The sequence below is a fragment of the Canis lupus genome, chromosome 19 (genome assembly GCF_048164855.1).
Source record: "Canis lupus baileyi chromosome 19, mCanLup2.hap1, whole genome shotgun sequence".
Lineage (NCBI taxonomy): Eukaryota > Metazoa > Chordata > Mammalia > Carnivora > Canidae > Canis > Canis lupus.
The window spans coordinates 19,166,818-19,180,075 of NC_132856.1; the positions used below are offsets into that span (position 1 = coordinate 19,166,818).

The 13,258-nt window shown below is 36.4% G+C and overlaps 1 pseudogene; it reads left to right on the top strand.

Annotated features, from left to right (window-relative positions):
• Positions 1-11,717: 11,717 nt before the first annotated feature.
• LOC140611282 (heterogeneous nuclear ribonucleoprotein A1-like) lies at positions 11,718-12,979 on the top strand (annotated as a pseudogene).
• The last annotated feature ends 279 nt before the right edge of the window (positions 12,980-13,258 follow it).

Consider the following 13,258-nt stretch of genomic DNA (forward strand, 5'->3'; position numbering starts at 1 on the left):
ACCAACAAGAATAGAATAAGCATTTTTCCCAGCTGGGTATAGAAAGTCATAGACTACATTTTGGGCTACAAATGACTTTCAATAAATTTAAAAAGATTGAAATCATACAGTTTTTTCTTCAAGAACAATTTAATGAAATCAAAAAACAATGACAGAAGAAATTGGTAAAATTCACAAACACCTAAAAATAAACATATTCTTAATTAACCAATGTGTCAAAGAAGAAATCAGGAAGGAAATTACAAAATACTTTGAAATGGATAATAATGAAAATACAATGTACCCGAACTTATGGGATTCAGCAAAAGCTATGCTCAGAGAGAAATGCACAGCTGTACACTTCTGCATTAAAAAAAAAAAAAAAGAATAAAAGTCTCAAATCAAAATCACACTTTACACCTTACGGCACAAGAAAAAAAAAAGAACAAATGAAAAACAAAGACAGCAGAATGATGAAAGAATAAAGAACAGAATGGAGATTTTTAAAAACACAGATGATAAGCATAAATGTAATATACCACATTAACAGAATGGAAGAAAAAAAACCACATGATCATCTCAATATACGGAGAAAAAAGATTTGACAAAATCCCAAATCTTTTCATGATAAAAGCACTCAAACAAACTATGAATAGAACTTCCTCAATCGGATAAACAGCCACTATGAAAAACCCACAGCAAACATTATACTGAGGTCAAAGACTAAAAGCTTTCCCCCTAAGATCAGGAATCAAAGATATCTATTTTCTTTACTTCTATACAACATTGTAATAGAAATTGTAGCCAGAAAAATTAGATCAAATAAAAAAAATCCATATTGGAAAAGAAGTAAAGCTATCTATTTTTATTTTTAAATGACATGTACTCAAATATAGACAATCTTAAATAACTCAGAAAATAACTATCAGAGGTAATGTGATTTAAAAAGGTTCAGCAAATTTGCAGATATGCAGCCAATATAATAAATTGATTTTAAAAACCATTTGATGTCCAAAACTACCATAAAGTTAAAAAATGAATTGCATCACCAGTTCTTATTATACAAACAACAGATCTTTTGATTAAATCAAAGAACACTTCAAGGACATGGAAGAAATCTTTAGTATGGGTTTATCTCTTTGATGGTTGAAAAACTGCCTTGTATTCTATTCTCCAATGAACCACTAACATTCAGCACTAAAGACAGATGCACTTTCCAGTAGATGGACACATCCAATCCTGTACTCCAGATACATATTTAAAGATTTCACATAATATTTTAGTGATTCATCTTCACCATAGTCTGATTTACAAATGTTTATGCTAAAACTCCTATATTAGCTAGGGTTAAAGAGAAGAGAGGACTGAGGGCAGGAGAAAGAATACTTCAAAGAAAAGTGGAAATTAGACAATAGTGTGTATTGATTTTTAATACTTGTCACAACTCTAAGTGAATGCAGCATTCTCTGTACTGATTTTTCACGCAATGTCCATTCTGGGTGTCTATAATAGATTAGAGAATACTAACATGTTCAAAAGGAAGTTGGGGGGAAAGAACCAAATGTGGGCAAGATTTTTCAAAATTCCCTCTGTTCATTTGATTGATCAATCGATTTAATAATGCCAATACAAAAAAAAAATAATGCCAATACACAGCACGTGTCTGGCATATGGAAAACACTTTGTGAATGTGAGCTCTTGTGGTGATGACAAAGATGGTAATGTGATGAGGTGTGGTGTTGTTTTTAGTTTTCAAACATTAAGATATATAAATATAAGAAAACAAATTTTATTTTCATTATAATTCATTCCCTAATAACATAAAATGTGGTAACAATTACAATGAAAACAAAATTGTTTCATGTGTTTTTAAAGGACTGTTAGACTTCACCTGAAAGATTGTGTGTTCCTTTGTTTCTCCGGAAGGAAGTCTGGAGAGATTCAGAAAAGACTAAAGTGTAAGACTTTGAGCTGAGCACTGCCATGCGGATTTAGACTTCTGAAAATGGGAAGACAAACTTGCTCAGAAGGTAGGAACAGTATGGGTGAAGGCACTGCAGAGAGAAAAGATCCATTTAGAAAACATGAAACAACACTGCACTATGTCTTTGACATGGCATTCAGAAAAGGAATCCCTACTCCTACAATAATTGATAGCTACAAATTCGTGTTGTCTTTTTTAGAATCACAAGACGATTTTATTTTCTTCAGTTTTTACGATTGTGAAATATTTACATATTATTATTATACCTTCTAAAACAGTTGGAACAAAATCAGACATACTTAATGGTGTAGTTTAAAATGTGTGCATTACATCCATACTTGGTCCCGTTATCCAACATTTTTTTTTAATATTCTTAAACCTTGTATATTTTACAGTCAGGGTCCAGAAATAGACACCAGGCCTGTGAGTTACCTCTCTCAGTGTCTGTGGCATTCATCACTAATTGTTCACATTACTTCTCTCTGAGCTTGGACAGTTTCATATCTTCAATACAGTGATACAGATCCTTGCAAACTGAGTGCACATAGTATGTGAGATGAAGCAATTTGGCAGATTTGTTTTTCATCTTAACCACGAGAATCAACAGAAGACACCAAAAGTCTGCTAAACTTTAGAAAAGGGGAAATATACTGAGTTAGATTAATGTAGTGGTTTAGGCAAGGGTTGGCCAACATCTTGGTAGGTATTTTAGTCTTTTGGGGGTCATACAATTTTTGTTGCACCTACTTGACTCTACCAGTATACTGGGAAAGCAGACATTGACAATATGTAAGTAAATGAGCACGGCTGCATTCCAATAAAACTTTATTAACAAAAAGAGATTGCAGGCCAGATTTGACCAACCAGCCATGGTTTGCTAACTTCTGGTTTAAATTACTGCTACTCAGAGTGTAATCCCTGGACAAGTGGTATCAACATTACCTGTATGCTTGTTAGAAATGCACATTATCATTCCTTACTCTAGACTTTAGTTACCTGAGTCTCTGCGGATAAGCTTCAGGAATCTGCATGGTTACGAGTTGGCAAGGTGATTCCAATGTTCACTAAAGTGTGAGAGCCCTTGATTTAAATAACATGGCACTTCTCTTCTTTATTTTTTTCTTTTTTTTTTTAAAAAGATTTTATTTATTTATGAGAGACACACAGAGGGAGAGGCAGAGACACAGGCAGAGGGAGAAGCAGGCTCCATGCAGGGAGCCTGACATAGGACTTGATCCCAAGTCTCCAGGATCACACCCTGGGCTGAAAGTGGTGCTAAACCACTAAGCCACCGGGGCTGCCCATACTTCTCTTCTTTAAAAGTTACATAAAACTTGGGATGCCTGGGTGGCTCAGTAGTTGAGTGTCTTCCTTTGGTTCAGGGTGTGATCTGGGGTCCGGAGATCGAGTCTCACATCAGGCTCCCTGTATGGAGCCTCTTCTCCCTGTGCCTGTGTCTCTGCCTCTTTCTCTCATGAATAAATAAGTAAATCTTAAAAAAAAATACATAAAACTTTGGGGAACAACCTGATGCATTTATTTAATCACTGATCTTTAATCACTCTTCCTATCACTTCTATGGCATTTGATTTATTCAAGCTTTCTGTATCTCTGTGGGTCATGTTTGGTCATTCACGTTTTGCTAGAAAATTATCTACTTCCTCCAGGCTTCAAATTTGTTGCCATGTTGGCTTAAAACATTTATGCAAAATGTATGGCTTTCCTATGAAGACATGAATTCATATTTATCACCCCTGGACGGCAGGCTGGCTAATAGCTACTTCCAGCAATAAAGTATGGCAGAAGTAATACTATGTAACTTCCATCACTAGTTCAGAAAAATGCAAGCAGTTTTTTATCTATTTTTCAGGAACACTCACTTTGAGGGAAGCCTGCTGCCCCAAAAAAGTCTTGTTACTCTGAGTCCACCATGCTGGAAAGTCCAGGTATGTTCCCAGCTAACAGCCAGCATCTCTTGCCAGCCAGGAGAGTGAGCTGTCTTGGACACACAGTTCAATTGAACCTTCAAATGACTCCAACCCAGCTCTGCCATCATCTATTAATTAAATGCTTTATTTGAATCACTTCGTGTAGATTTTATGGCCATCAATTGTCTCCTTCTCTGTTAACTAATTTACCACACTTTAAAGTGAGTAAGGGATAGAGAATCTGATGTCTATATGACCTCAAGACCCAACTGGAAGACTTAAGAGGTGTTAAGAAATGTCAGAGTTGGCGAGAATTCAAAAATTTGGAACAAAATTGAGGGCATGTGTTTGTTTCTGTTTTGGGTCATGAATTTTACAGTTAAGTCAGTGGGAAATAGTAGGTTGTGCCGGATTTTGAGAAGAAAAACAGAGAAAATTATGTTTTGTTTTAAACAACTAAAATTTATATAATATTTCAAGATATGTCTAATACTAAGACACATGGGATGACTACATAATCTGCCAAGGACAGCTGAAAAGTCAAGGACTTTAACTTAATACACCTGACAATTAACAGAAGTTTGAATTGTTCTTTGGTTTCTGACATTTAACTCTTACAAAATAACCCCTGAGAGCTCAAAGTAGCTCCCTGATGGCAGTGGCCAAATTTTCCATTTAAACCCACGATTCTTGTAAAATATTGGGTACCAAAATCCTTTTGAAGTTAACAGGTTTAAAATATTGACTATTAGCCAGATTCACATTTGCTCACATTTACTCACATTTGGGAGTACAAAATGATACACCACTTTAGGAGTGAGTCCAGCAGATTCTCAAAAAGTTAACCATATACTAACTCTAAGTCACAGCAATTTCTGAATATTTACCCCAAAGAGATAAAGCATGCATGCATAAAAATGCCTTGTACAAAATGGTCATAAGCACATATTCATAAAAGCCTCAAATTAGAAATAACGCAAATATCCATCAATGGACAATGGATAAACAAATCGTAATACAGTCCTACAACTGAACATTATTCAGAAGTTTTTTAAAAAAAGAGATTACTGATAAGTGTTTGAAGCTAAGAAGACTAGATACAGAGTGCAAACAGTTTGATTCCATTTATATGAAGTCCTGGAACACACAAAACTAATCTATGGTGAAAGAAATAAGAACAGTTGATGCCTCTGTGAGGTGAAGTGGGAAAGCCATTGACTGAGAAAGATCATGAGAAGTTTCTGGGAAGATGGAAAGCTCAATTTCTAGATAGGATTGTGGAATACAGGTGTATGCATTTGTCAAAACCCACTGAACTTTACAATCTATCTTTTGTTATTTATATGTATTTTAAAAATATTTTTTTTATTTATTTGAGAGAGAGATTGCACGAGCAAGCCCAGAGAGGAGAGAGGTGGAAGCAAGAGGGAAGCAAGATTTCTCGTTTTTGATACAGCTCTAGAAAAAAGTTGGCACCAAATGCACATTAAAAAACGTTTAAGGCTTAATGAAAATACGGACTAAGGATTCCAAAATGCAGCTTAGAGGTTGAGAACAGGATGCTGAGTTAATGAACCTTCCAAATAGACAGGCAGTCCCCGGTGTATTGAGCATTTCCCAAATATAAATGGCCACGTCCATCGGGCTCACAGGAGTAGAAGTCCTCTCAGGCTTCTCTGTGACCAGGCTACCAGGCACCTAAACCCACTTCTACAGCCCCAGGGAGGGAAGAAGAGAAGAGAAGAGAACACCAAGCAGACTCAGCACTGAGCTCAGAGCCCCACGACACATGGCTTGACCTCACGTGAGACCATGACCTGAGCTGAAACTAAGAGTCAGAGGCGCAAGTGACTGAGCCACCCAGGCACCCCTAATTTATATGTATTTTAAAAGTTTTAAAACATTTGCTGTAACATTCTTTTGTAATCAACAACTTTAAAATGTTAACAACCAAAAGCCCTCTGGGATAAACTCTGGAGGAGACATATACTTTCAATTGACCAAATTTGGATTTGGACATAATCTTACTGAGTAATGTTTGAAATATTTTAAAAATACTGAAGTGAAAATCAAGTTGCAGTGTGCATGTGTATGTGCGCCCATCTATTTTGTAAATCCATTCATTCATACGAAAATCTTTGTTGAATGAGTGGCTAAAATCTGAAATTATACACAGTAAAGTACAACTCTGAGTTCCCAATTGTGAAGTCCCAGTTGAAAAGTGGGTATAGGATTTAAGAAAAAATGAGAGAAATATTTCATATTGTTCAAACACTTCAAATGAATATCCTAATTTGCAAAAAAAACCACATAGTTTTTGAGAAAGAATTTTCCGATGTTTATAGCAAACAAATTATACATTTTTAGCTTACTTAGCAGTAGGCCTATTATTTCTTCAGGCACATACATAATCCCACACCCACGGATGTAATGACCTGGAAAACTTTTAAATGATGTTGTCACTTTTATTTTTAGTTATATTTTCACTTCTTTGGGAATTAATTCTCAAAAGACTTTTCCTTTTGTTTTTAAATATATAGAATGTGATATCCTCCTTTCTCTACACAGAGAAAAATGTTTTCTACCTGAATTTTTCTTTTGGATACCGGCATCTAGTATTTAAAACTCACTTTGATTAAACTATAAATTTCATACAATGCATCCATCATATGTTTACAGTTAATGAGTTTTGGCAAAAGGATATACCCACATAACTTCCATAACATTCAAAATATAGCATGTCCCTTGCCTCAGAAAGTCCTGTCTACCCCTTACCATCCAATACCCAATACCCAGACCTATTCAACCATTCTTGTTTTTTGTCACTATAGATCAGGGAGCTGAGTTTGCAATGTGCAAAAAATATTCTCCATCTTGATCCAGTTAAATGATTTAACTGGTAAGAAGTAAGAAGTACATAACCCAGAAAAGATTTCCGTTTTTGCTTCATCTTTCCACGACAGTAGTCCGATCTATGTGTACCCTCCTCTATACAGAAATGTGGCAAAGGAAAACAGGAACAGCCAAATCTGAATGCAGCATATGTTAGCATACCTGAACACTACTTTCTCTGTTCACAGTTCTTCAGCCTACCAAGTTGTACCTAAATATACCATACACCATAAATTTTATGCATTTTTCCAAGAATGTACAAATAAGTTTTGTCTCCAATCATGAAAAATATTCTTAATTCTTACTGAGTTTGTTTGGAGGTAGTTGGTAAAAATTCAGTTGAGGATAGAAGAGTTAAGCTAATATATAATGATTACATTTTGGATAGAAAGATTTGCTTACAAAAAAAAGAAAAAGAAAGTTTGCTTATGGCTTCACTAAAAATCCTTCCACAACCCAGACTCTTAAAAACCTAAGGTTCTGTTCACCACATAAGTTCTCAAAAGCAGCTAATACAGAACCTAAATAAACAATAGAAAGTGAAAATAAAATACTTTCTTGCCTCTTCAAAAATTCTGTCAGAATCTTGCTAATATGATCCTTAAAGGGTTTGTTAGCAACTGACAATATACATACATCATCACCATCACTTGTAGTGATTTAGTCATTCTTGTTTTGAAAAGCCTACCCACTTATTTTGTACTGAATCTGCACTTTGGTCTGGGGAATCCTTCTCTATTACCAAACATCTGTAATGAAAAAAATGTTCCCTGGGGAGTGAGCAAATAACAGTTACTGGCACAGGGCTATGACCTCTGGTAATAGTAGTTTTCCTGGGTACAACATTTTTTGTAGATGATGACACAGGTAGTGACCCTTAGAGCTGTGCAGTGCACAATTACACAACTGCACGTGGTGGTGCTGTGCATATCCTCAGCATTTTGCAGTAGAAAATGATCCAATAATGATTGCCAATTTTCCATTCCATCTTATAGCGGCTACTATGTACTATATGCTAGTATGCATTCATATTTAGCAAAATTACAACTTTATGCAGAAGTTATATAGGACAAGAGAAATACAGTATTATTCCATGAAGCCTTCCAAAATATGACATTGATATACTCATTGTTAAACCAGCCTCTACCCAGGTAGGTATGATGCTCATGAGCTGCAATGACATGGCAAGACCTGGCTGACACAACCTCAAATAGTAAGCCAGTCTCTATAACTCTTCTGGTGATACAGTGCTACAAGGTACTATGAGATACTGTAAGGTAGCATTACTTGCACAAAATGTTGACAGCACTGTAGATTTATCTGTTATTTTAAGTTTTTGAGAAACGGCTTTTGTACTCTGTGAGGTACATTTAATTATTCTCTTACATGTAACATATGCATTACCGCTGTCCTCCCATTTGAACTGTAGACTCTTGAAAATATTTAACACTCACAATTTCTAGAATCCCTCAATAAATTTTTAGATGACTGATTAATTGAGACATGAATATGTACATATGTTTTAGTCTCCCATTGATTAAATGGCTCATTATCCTATTGTAACAGAATAATGTATTACTACAAAATGAATTATTATTAAATACCATGCAGGGCAAACTCACGAAACATTTCAACTCACTTTTATAAGGACAGAGAAAAGGTTGAAGTATGTCAAAAGCACCTGCTATATTCTATATTTGACAACTGAATTATTAATAAAACAGACATTTCTAGAAAATTAAGTCTCAAAGCCTATACTGCTTTTTATTTTGTGCACAGAAATAATGACAGCTATTATAATTTTTATTATTTTAACTTGTTCAAAATATCTCCAATAGTTCTAAAATATCTTCGATATTAGGCATCACACAGGGCGTAACAGATTTTATTTCATTCTTTCTTAAAGATTTAATTTATTTATTCATGAGAGACATAGGCAGAGGGAGAAGCAAGCTCATTGAGGAAAGCCTGATGTGGAACTCGATCCTGAGACTCTGGGACCACACCCTTAGTCGAATGCATACACTCAACCACTGAGCCACCCAGACATACCTAGTAACAGGCTTTAAAAATATCATGTTAAAATTAAAGTAAGTTACTTGTAGTCATCATATGTAATAGACTTTACCACATCTCTAACTGAATCATGTTCTGTGCATCATACATTCTAGAATATCAGCTTGTGTTTCTACAAACTCATTTTAGACAGTGAGCACCTAAATAGTAAAAAAATCAAACCCATTCTATATCATTTCTTGTTTTCTCTCCAGCACAGTGGCGATATTCAGAGAAGCAAAAGCAGAGACCTTCTGGCTACATTCTGAAGGTTTTCCCACCTGGGACCATATTAAATTGTATATCCTGGAAGACAGATTATCCAATGAAATATATGACAAGCATCCCTGGTTTTCCAAAGTTTGTGTTACGTGTTCATGAAAGACCTACATCAGTACCTGTTTTTACTAACTGACAGAAATCCAAAGAGGAGTTTTGCTTTCACAAAGAAGAAGAAAACCAAAAACAGCATTTGGCATTTCTTTTGCAGTGAGCCTGTTATAGAGGCAGCACGCACCCTGAGCAGCGAGAGTGGCCTCACTTAAGCTCCTTCCCCTGGAACCACACTCAGCATCTCAGCATCAGACCGCCATAGCTCGGAACTGTGTCTGTGAACATCTGTGCTTTATCTCGATTTATTTTGTGCCTCCGTTAGCAAGATATGTCCTAAGGTACCAGAAAAGCCTGAGAGAGGTTATTTTTGTGGGTCTGGGAACACTCCAATTTTTTTCCTTATAAATCAATAGTAATTTGCTTCTTTGCTCTATGCCTTCAGCTTACAGGAGATTTCATAGGAATACTCTGCTTTCAAATACTGGGATAAACCTGAATAAGTAGACCTCATTGCTGTCCTTTTACTTGTGACTTTCATATGTAATCATGGCTTCTCCAGCAAATGCATCTGTAAATTCCTGTTCGTTCTTACATTTCATCTCTAAATGTAACATAATTTCTCTGAAAATATGTTTATATTAAATATATTTATAAGGTCTAACATTTTCAAGTGTTTGTCATAGGCCAGATATAATTATTTTCTACTACAATCCTTTCTGCAGTCCTGTAATGTAGGCACCCATAGTATCCCCCTAATCCTTCCCATTTTACAGAAGAGGAAAGTAAAGCTCAGGAATTAAAAGCTTTGGTTTGCCAAATATCTCACAATTAAAGTAATGACATTGGGGCTTGAACTAAGAGTAACTCCAGAGCCAACCTCTTGAAACACGTTTGAAAGGGCCCATGTATCTCATCACATCATCTCTTGCCTTATAAATATAACTGCTTTGGGGGAGCCAGGGTGGCTCAGCGGTTGAACATCTGCCTTCGACTCAGGTCATGATCCCAGGGTCCTGGGATCAAGTCTCGCATTGGGCTCCTGCAGGGAGCCTGCCCCTCCCTCCCCTGTGTCTCTGCCTCTTTCTGTGTGTCTCTCATGAATAAATAAATAAAATATTTTTAAAAATATAACTGCTTTGGAATTGAGTAGAAGTTGAAAGTCATAGCAAAAGAGATATATTCTAGACTTGATTCAAAGAATTCTTTTACACACTTTCACATGAAGGAATCAAGCTGAAATCCCAAAAATTATATATTTTAACCGAGAAATATATGTATTTAGGAACAAAGCCACATATTCATAATTATACAATAGAGAAAGTTTAAATAAAAGATTAATGGGCCTGGTTATTACTTGGCCACATCATATATTATCATGAAACTTAGATCCTTATTGTATCAGAGACTATGGTAAAAACTCTAAGTTATAGGCTTTGTGATTACTTTAGTGACCTCATTCTAGTCAAATGGGATGGTATAGAGATGTGTCAATTACACAGAAATGTTAAACTTTTAGGAAAGAGTTTCCAATGCCAAATTTTATCTGAGCAATCATGTAAATTATAAACTGTAATGACTAAACACTTTCTTTGGAGATAATGGTCATATTTGTTTTTTTAAAAATCTACTCAGACATATTGTTGGCATAGCAGTCACAGACATTAGATTAGATACAAACTCTGGCAGCAACACGTAGTGTCCTTCATAAAATACTGCCATGTATCCAAATGCCATGTTATATAAAATTGGCGTAGAGAATCTGCATTTTGGTAAGCTAATAAAATTGGTATTCAAAGGCTCTCATTTTTATTACAGGAACACTGTGTATATTCAGCACTTGGACAGCAGGCATGGCCAATGCTCTGAAATGATCCCAACAAGAGAAGGAATAGAAAACCCCACCAATAAATCTAGCCAAGAAGAACCTTAAAGATGGAATGTTAATCCAAATGAAGACTTGCTCTTGTTGTCTAATAATAATGAACAGCCAAATCTGAAAAGTATGAAAGCCAAAAAGAATCTCATAAAAGGGTGACAAAATAAAAGAAAAAATGGAGGAAAAGAAAAACAATGGACAAAAAGTGCAAAGAAAACAATGGATGTAAAAAAGAGAGCTGGTCGTCATGGCCAGTGGAGGTATGGAAAGGCTAAGAAAAATTACTTGAACAAAACGCAGGTAAAGGAGATAGCCTAAAGCAGAAAATGCCAGTCATAATAGTATTTTCACATGATAATTAACTGCCTCTTATGAGCTCCCCACCAAAACTGTTTTTTTTTATACAACTTCCATCAAGGAACCAATGTTTATAAAGATGACCCTGATTTTGGGATCCTTTCAAGTAAAGTCGAGTGTGTCTGGTTTCTTAAGCCACAATAGAATACAATACAATGAAAGAAAAATATTTTCATCCAAGTGGATGAAATTTTAAATTAAGCTAAAAAAATAATATAAAGAGTGAAATTGAGATACATTCATTAGATTACTCCTTTCTGCCCCTGGATGCCGCTGAGTAAGCATCGTTAAAGTCTCCCCTCCCACCACCCTCATGTCTAAGTCAGAGTCTCCCGAAGGGCCTGAGCAGCTACAGAAGCTCTTCATCGGAGGTTGGAGCTTCGAAACAACCGATGAGAGTCTGAGGAGCCATTTTAAGCAACGGGGGATTCTTACAGACTGTGTGGTAATGAGAGACCCCAACACCAAGCGCTCCAGAGGCTTTGGGTTTGTCACATACACCGCCGTGGAGGAGGTGGACCCAGCCATGAACGCAAGGCCACACAAGGTGGATGGAAGAGTCGTGGAACCAAAGAGGACTAGCTCAAAAGAAGATTCTCAAAGACCTGGTGCCCACTTAACTGTGAAAAAGATTTTTGCTGGTGGCATTAAAGAAGACACTGAAGAACATCATCTAAGAGATTATTTTGAACAGTATGGGAAAATCGAAGTGATTGAGATCATGACTGACCGAGGCAGTGGCAAAAAGAGAGGTTTTGCTTTTGTGACCTTTGATGACCATGACTCTGTAGACAAGATTGTCATTCAAAAATACCATACTGTGAATGGCCACAACTGGGAAGTAAGGAAAGCCCTATCGAAGCAAGAGATGGCTAGTGCTTCTTGCAGCCAAAGAGGCCAAAGTGGTTCTGGCAACTTTGGTGGTTTTCGTGGATGTGGTTTTGGTGGGAATGACAACTTTGGTCACGGAGGGAACTTCAGGGGTCGAGGTGGCTTCGGTGGCAGTGGAGGTGGTGGTGGATATGGTGGCCGTGGGGATGGCTATAACGGATTTGATAATGATGGAAGCAACTTTGGAGGTGGCAGACGCCATAACGATTTTGGCAATTACAACAATCAATCCTCAAATGTTGGACCCATGAAAGGACGAAATTTTGGAGGCAGAAGCTCTGGCCCTTATGGTGGTGGAGGCCAAATACTTTCGGCCACGAAAAGGCCAATACTTTGCCAAACCACGAAACCAAGGTGGTTATGGCAGTTCCAGCAGCAGTAGCAGCTATAGCGGTAGCAGAAGGTTTTAATTACTGCCAGGAAACAAAGCTTAGCAGGAGAGGAGAGCCAGAGAAGTGACAGGGAAGCTACAGGTTACAACAGATTTATGAACTCAGCCAAGCACAGTGGTGGCAGGCCTAGCTGCTACGAAGAAGACATGTTTTAGACAATACTCATGTGTATGGGCAAAAAACTCAAGGACTGTATTTGTGACTAATTGTATAACAGGTTATTTTAGTTTTTGTTCTGTGGAAAGTGTAAAGCATTCCAACAAAGGGTTTTAATGTAGATTTTTTTTTTGCACTCATGTTGTTGATTGCTAAATGTAATAGTATGATCATGATGCTGAATAAATGTGTCTTTAAAAAAATGAAATTATGCCAACTAAAGAGAAAATGCTCATTCACCTAAAAATTTCACCGTTCTCCAATTCCTGTTATACATGGCATACCATAGAAGTAATATATCAGAGTATATAACACTGAGATGGATCTTTCAATGTATCACTAAGATTTTCATGAAAATTCTTAACTACAAAAGTAAATTATGTAACAAAATGAGAAAAGTCTACCAGTACAAAAA